This window comes from Cydia fagiglandana, chromosome 10 (genome assembly GCF_963556715.1).
Source record: "Cydia fagiglandana chromosome 10, ilCydFagi1.1, whole genome shotgun sequence".
Taxonomy (NCBI): domain Eukaryota; kingdom Metazoa; phylum Arthropoda; class Insecta; order Lepidoptera; family Tortricidae; genus Cydia; species Cydia fagiglandana.
The window spans coordinates 19,629,850-19,637,853 of NC_085941.1; positions in this window are offsets into that span (position 1 = coordinate 19,629,850).

The window sequence follows — 8,004 nt, forward strand, 5'->3', positions numbered from 1 at the left end:
CCATTGAGTAGCCCAATACAACCCGCGGTCAGGGCTCACTCGTGGCTCACTCCGCGATTTCGTCGCTTTGCTACATACAGGTCAAGAAGAAGAAGGAGGTCAGGTTTGCTTCAAATCAAGAGTGGACAGGCATCTTCTGGGCGAGCTCGCCCCATCGTAGGCCACGTCTACGCCTCGGCTAGTCTGTGGCCATGAGTAAGCCCATTCGTAATAATAAAAAAAAGGCAGCTAAAAGTACATCCGTTCCACACCAATTTTTGTGGCTAGCCATAATCCGCGCGTGGCGCTGTCGCCACCTTGCGGCCATATCTATCCTGTTCGTAACTCGTAACAGATGCGTTTTGTTAGAGAGTAAGTCTTCTGTACCTAGTACTATTATTTATTCTGTGCCGCGGTCATCATGTCATCAAATACAATTTTGTTGGAGGGGTGCTGACTGTGGTCGTACATTTGCTGCTAAAATCGCTTAATATCAGCCACCTGAGAGCTCACGAACGTTGCTCTCATTTATTAGTACAACAGTCGCCGTGGTCGAAACCGGCCAGGTCAGTATGATGATATGATATATGATATATCCTTAAACTCGTTTGTTCCGTGTACCAAAATTCCCAGTTGTATTTATGCCCATCCATATATTTAGACCAATCTTTTATTTTCTTAGTACTTAATTTTATTACAGGTGTAAGTTTTAGTCGTTTTTCGCCCCAAAGTCGTGTTTTACGAAAGCCACAAGAAAAAACAGGTAGGTAAGGCGCGTTAGGTAGCTTCAGATGCCCGAAGGGCAAACTCCCCAGAAATAGGAGCTCCGCATTGCGGGGCTATATCTACTTAGAGGTTGTAAAGTAAATATTTTTGGAAAAATTGCACTTTAGTGTTAGTCTTGAGGGTTTAGTACAATCAGCCTGTGAAAATATTACTAGAGTCAGACCAAGAAAAGCCTGCAGCGATTTTGATAGCCCACGCGGTGCAAGTGTTATTTACACGTCATAATTTCATAGAATTTATGGCGTGTAAAATAACACTTGCACTGAGTGGGCTGTCAAAATCGCTGCAGACTTTTCTTGGTTTAACTCTGCTATCTATATTGTAGCTATATATCCATGATGTGATCGGCGACGGCTAGGCTAACTAATTACAAGCGTGAGCTCTAATATGGCCTGCAAAGCCGCACTTTTAGCTATTATGATGATGATGATGATGATGCTCTCCCGACCGATTTCGGCCATAGCGACTGCGTGCTCTGGAGTAGGCAATTTATAACTCATGTTATTAGAGTGTAGCTATTATTAGACAGAGTCCGAATACTGCGATGGGATCTCGATCTAAATGGGGTAAGAAAGGGTAGAGGGGGGTGTGTCGGGGCAACGACTCGGAACGTGTCGGCGCTGAGGGCTTAGTACAGTCGGCCTGTGGAAATGTTACTACTTAGGGCTTTGTGGTTTTAGAATGTTATTGCGTTGTTGTTGCTTCTCTAACTTTCGATTTGTTAAGATTTATGTCGCTAAGGGATTAACAGGGTAACATTTTTATTGACATTCTACCGGGTGTGGCCTATAATACGAGCAAAAAATGTAACCGTAGGCAGAAACTTTTAAAAATAACTCGTGGTTTAATTTTTAATATACTTTAAAGTTTACTCTAAGACGCAATGTATTTCGAATTTTGTTAAGTTTAAGGCGTGACAAGCAACGTCAATCACAATGATATGGCGTGGCGACGGCGTCCATTGAAGATAATATTTATTTTGTATGAAAAATAGGGAGTCCAAGTACTTTATAATTTTTAAAAGTTGTTGAACAAAAGTGTCACCTACTGAGTACAATCTATGTTTTCATTATTTGCCTATATTACAGGCCACACCCGGTATAAAGAAAAAGATAGTTTATTATTCAAGTAGGCATATTATTTACAATAAATAGTTCGAACAACAAAATAAAAACACTATGGAAAATAATAGGAGAGCAGACAAAAAAACCTCATTTAAAAAATAAACCTAAGAAAAATATATCTCTTAAAATAAACGACACAATGACAGATCAACCTCAATTGATTGCAAATACTTTTAATACGTACTTTTCTTCAGTTGGAATTAATACAAATGATAATCAACCAAGCGGACGTCCAGTTCTTAGTTCCACACACAATACGATGTTTCTATCTCCGGCAAACCACATAGAAGTTGAAAAGACTATAAGGAACTTAAAAAACAAACACAGTTACGGAATTGACGAAATACCCCCCTCACTAGTGAAAACATGTTCAAATGAGCTGATTCTTCCGTTAACATTTTTAATAAACCAATCGTTCACAACAGGTACATTTCCAAATGCTTTAAAAGTAGCCGTTATCAAACCTATGCCTAAAACAAAAAACCCAACCGACCCAGACCAATATCGCCCCATTGCAATGTTGCCAACTTTCTCTAAAATCTTTGAATCGATTATGGTCAAACGCTTATCAGACTTTTGTGAAAAATATAGCATATTTGATGACAGCCAATTTGGTTTTAGAAAGCAGAGAGGTACAGTACTCACTGTTTACAAATTCATTCAGGAAGTCATAAATATTATAGACAGTAACCATTCTGCTTTTGGACTAATGCTCGATATGAGTAAAGCGTATGATCGTGTCAAACACGACATTTTACTAAATAAATTATATGGAATAGGGATACGTGGAGATGCCCACAACTGGTTCAAGTCCTATCTGAAGAACAGAATCCAATTAGTTGAAGTAGAACATTATGACATTAAAAGGAAAACCGTGACGAAAATATATTCAGAAACTAAACAAATTACATGCTCCATTCCGCAAGGTAGTGTCCTAGGTTGTATCCTATTTTTGATTTACATTAACGACTTGCCAAAGATAATAAACTCCATCAATATCAAATGTTTTTTATATGCCGATGACATTTCCATAGTATTCTCAAGTCAAAATAATGAGGAAGTAAACCAAAAAATGAACAGTATCCTAAACGTAATTGTTAAGTGGTTTGATGACCATAATTTACTATTAAATCTTAAAAAAACTAACCTTATACAGTTTAGACCCCATCAAAGATCCCCCATAGATATAAATTACACATACCTGAATAATATTCTCCAACAAATTAGTAATTGCAGTCTTCTTGGTATAAATATCGACGAAAATATCAATTGGAAATCTCATGTTGACAAAATTAGTACAAAACTTTCTCGATTTACCTATGTCTTAAGAAATATTAAAAAAAGCACAGATTTTAAAACGGCCGTTGCTGCATATTATGCATTTACTCAAACCTGCCTCCAATATGGAATCATTTTGTGGGGCAATAGCACAGATATACTACAACTATTTATACTGCAGAAAAGGTGCATAAGAATTCTTACAAATATTAAAAATCTTGAAACCTGTAGACCTCACTTTAAAAACTTAAAAATTTTAACTTTACCTTGTCTATATATTCTAGAAGCCAGTAAATTTGTCCGCAAGAATCCAAGTTTATATACAAAAGCAACAGACCGCCACACGTGTGCCATAAATATAAGAAATAAAGATAAAATAGCCATACCATCAAGTAACTTACAAATTAGAAACAAGAGCCCTCACGTTATGACTATAAGAATTTATAATTACCTTCCAAAAGAAATAACCAACGAAAAAACATACACAAAATTTGTTACCAAGTTAAAAACCTACCTAATAGACCATAGTTTTTACTCCCTGCAAGAATTTTTCAATGAAAATAAGTATAATTCTAAGATACTAAAATAATATTTTTGTTATATATTATAGGCATAGAAATAGATAAATTATAGTGTAAGTACCTTTCTTATGTGTAATACATATTTTATATGCACGTGTATTTGCAATGCCCTTGTAGGGTAACATATTGTAATCTTATTTTACTTTTAGAGTAAGATCAATATGTGAGCAATAAACTATTCTTATTCTTATTCTTATTCTTATTCTTAAACGTCAAATAAAGCTACACCGGCTCCAACCCTACACCTCTACAGAACCACCATACAGTAAAATAGTTAGTAATAGTAGTTTATGTGACTGCGCCATAATGAAAGGCATTAAAATACGAGCGCGTGTTTATGAAACGAGCTAAAAGCGAGTTTCATAAAAACATCACACGAGTGTTCGATATTAAACTTTCGTGAGACATATTTTAAATTGTTTATACGACAACGCCCATATAACCATTCCAGTCGCAGAATCATCAAAGTGGTAACTAAATGTCAGATGTGTCGTAACAGAGTCCACACAATGTGTCTAGAATTGTTTCGAAACAAAGTGTCGTCGCCGTGTGTACACTTTTCCGTAACAAGGTGTCGACACATTTGTGTGCACTTTGCGTGCGGTTTGCGACTAAATCTGACAGCAAATTTGTGACAGCAAATGTCAATATAAAATACCTCTTGAAAACCAAGGTTTGTCAAACTACTATTAGTGTCTCGTGTGCTCGTAAGTAATTCTAGTAAGTCATCATGGTAGATGCAAATGATAATAATCGACCAAAACCATATAAACACCCAACACCCGTCAACCTTTTACAGAAAAGTTTTTAAAGAAATGCAATAAGCTACTTAGGTCAGCCAACGAATGCTCAAAAAAGTTGTAGAGGGAAATGCTCGGAACACAATTTTTGACTCTGTAACTTGGTTTGGACAAGTTAGGAGGTGAACATATCAAAAGTCCCCGGCCGTAGCCCTTGAGCGGGGGGAAGAGAGGGGGCTTTGAATGTCCCATTTTCCGGTTTTTCGATTATATCTCGGAAACTATGCATCTTAGCGACATGGCCACTTATACAAAATGAAAGTTAATTTAATTTGTTACAAGTTTATTCAGTCAATTTTTTCGATATGTTGAATAGTTTTTGAGATATCCGCTCTTGAAAGTTTAGTTAGGGCTCTCAATTTTATCTTGATATATCTACATCAGTGAAGGTGCTAGGCCGTGTATGGTATCGTTTTCGTATAAATCTGGGTTGCTGAATCCATTTAACATGGAAACCATTCCACAAAATTAAAAAAATCTTTTTAGGGTTCCGTACCTCAAAAGCATAAAACGGAATCCTTATAGGATCACTCGTGCGTCTGTATGTCTGTCTGTCTGAATACACAAAATAGTTCTTTACCTATAGATGACAGGAAAACCTATTAGAAATGTGCAGTCAAGCGCGAGTCGGACTTAATGTACGGAACCCTTAATACGCGAGTCCGACTCGCACTTGGTCGGTTTTTTTAAACTCCTCTTGACGCTTAACCGCTGAACCGATTTCGTTGAAATTTGGTATAGAAATAGTTTGCATCCCGGAACAGGACATAGGATAGATCTTATAACCAAAATCATCTTTTGAAGGTGTGAAAAGTGGCGTGGAAATTTGTACGGGAAATCAATAACCGCTGAACCGATTTATATTAAATTTGGGAAGGTCTACATCTTTGATTTAGTTAAAAATGATAAAAAAAAACATGACTTCAAACCTAAACTTAAACAGTATTAACTTCAAGAAGTCAATTCTGAATTCCCCCCTACACCTCATTTCACACCTTTGAAGGATGATTTTTGAGATAACTTATTATGTCCTGTCTCGGGACTCAAAATATATGTGTACTAAATTTAAATTAAAACTGTTCAGCAGTTTAAGCGTGAAGAGGAGTTTAAGAGAAAGTAAGTTTATATGTTTTTACTTTGGAATGGTGTCAATGTGATACCATAACTAAATTTGGTACTGCGAATTTATACGAAAACGATACCAAACATGGCCTCGTAGCTTTACTGTTGTAGAAGTCAAAATAAAATTGAGAGCCCTAAATTCTTATTACTTGACCAAACTTGTGTAGAAGGAAAAGGAAAAATAAAAGTCTTCGGTAGGATTATAAGACACAAATATAATTTTTTTTTGCGTTACTATTTCAATTATCAAATATAAACATACCTTGATTATATTATTCTAGTGAGATCCTCACAGATAAACAAAACCATTTACTTAAAAAATTACAAGGTCGAAATGTCACGGAACTTGTGAGAGTAATACGTGAAAAATAAAAACTTTTATGACAAATAAATCTGGACACAATTTAAGAAGCATCCAATTGCGTCGAGGAATCATCTGTATGTTTGCTTGTTTCATTACCTCCTCGCTTCTTTTTTTGTCCTTTGTATTCTGTAGCAATTTGTTAGATCTGAAAATAAAGATAACTTGCGTCGTCACGGATGTCGATTTATAGGTTTTAGGGAGTGCAGAATTCGAAAACGATGATCATTTTATAATCCAAGATGGCCGCTACGTATTTTGTCAGAAAAGTCGTCATGAATATCGTTTTATAGGTTTTAGGAAGTGCCGATTTCGAAAATGATGACCAGTTTGGAATCCAAGATGTGTGCCGTGCACTTTGTCATAAAAGTCGTCATGGATATCGTTTTATAGGTTTTAGGGAGTGCAGAATTCGAAAATGATGACCATTTTGGATTCCAAGATGTCTGCCGTGCACTTTGTCATATAAGCCGTCATAGATGTTGATTTATAGGTGTTAGGAAGAGCAGATTTCGATAATGATGACCATGACCAACAAAACGACATCCATGTCGACTTTTAACATAGTGCATGGCCGCCATCTTCGATTCCCAAATAGTTATTATTTTCGAAATCTGCGCTCCCTAAAACCTATAAAACGACAGCCATGACGACTTTAATGACATACTGCATGGCCGCCATTTTGGATTCCAAAATGGTCATCATTTTCGAAATCTGCGCCCCCTAATACCTATAAAACGACACCCATGATGACTTTTATGACATAGTGCATGGCCACCATTTTGGAATCCAAAATGGTCATCATTTTCTAAATCTGCGCCCCCCAAAACCTATAAAACGACACCCATGACAACTTTTATGACATAGTGAGTGGCCGCCATTTTGGATTCCAAAATGGCCATCATTTTCGAAATCTGCGTCCCCTAAAACCTACAAAACGACATCCATGACGACTTTTATGACATAGTGCATGGCCGCCATCTTGGAATCCAAAATGGTCTTCGTTTTCGAAATCTGCGCCCCCTAATACCTATAAAACGACACCCATGACGACTTTTATGACATAGTGCATGGCCACCATTTTGGAATCCAAAATGGTCATCATTTTCTAAATCTGCGCCCCCCAAAACCTATAAAACGACACCCATGACAACTTTTATGACAGTGCATGGCTGCCATTTTGGATTTCAAAATGGTCATCATTTTCTAAATCGGGGCCCCCTAAAACCTATAAAACGACTTTTATGACATAGTGCATGGCCGCCATTTTGGAATCGAAAATGGTTATCGTTTTCGAAATCTGCGCCCCCCAAAACCTATAAAACGACACTCATGTTAACTTTCATGACATAGTGCATGGCCGCCATTCTGGATTCCAAAATGGTCATCATTTTCGAAAGCGGGGCCCCCTAAAACCTATAAAACGACATCCATGACGACTTTTATAACATAGTGCATGGCCGCCATTTTGGAATCCAAAATGGTCATCGTTTTCGTAATCTGCGCCCCCTAAAACCTATAAAACGACACCCATGACGACTTTTATGACATAGTGCATGGCCACCATTTTGGAATCGAAAATGGTCATCATTTTTTAAATCTGCGCCCCCCAAAACCTATAAAACGACATCCATGACGACTTTTATGACATAGTGCATGGCCGCCATTTTGGATTTCAAAATGGTCATCATTTTCTAAATCGGGGCCCCCTAAAACCCATAAAACGACATCCATGACGACTTTTATGACATAGTGCATGGCCGCCATTTTGGAATCGAAAATGGTTACCGTTTTCGAAATCTGCGCCCCCCAAAACCTATAAAACGACACCCATGACGACTTTTATGACATAGTGCATGGCCGCCATTCTGGATTCCAAAATGGTCATCATTTTCGAAAGCGGGGCCCCCTAAAACCAATAAAACGACATCCATGACGACTTTTATGACATAGTGCATGGCCGCCATCTTGGA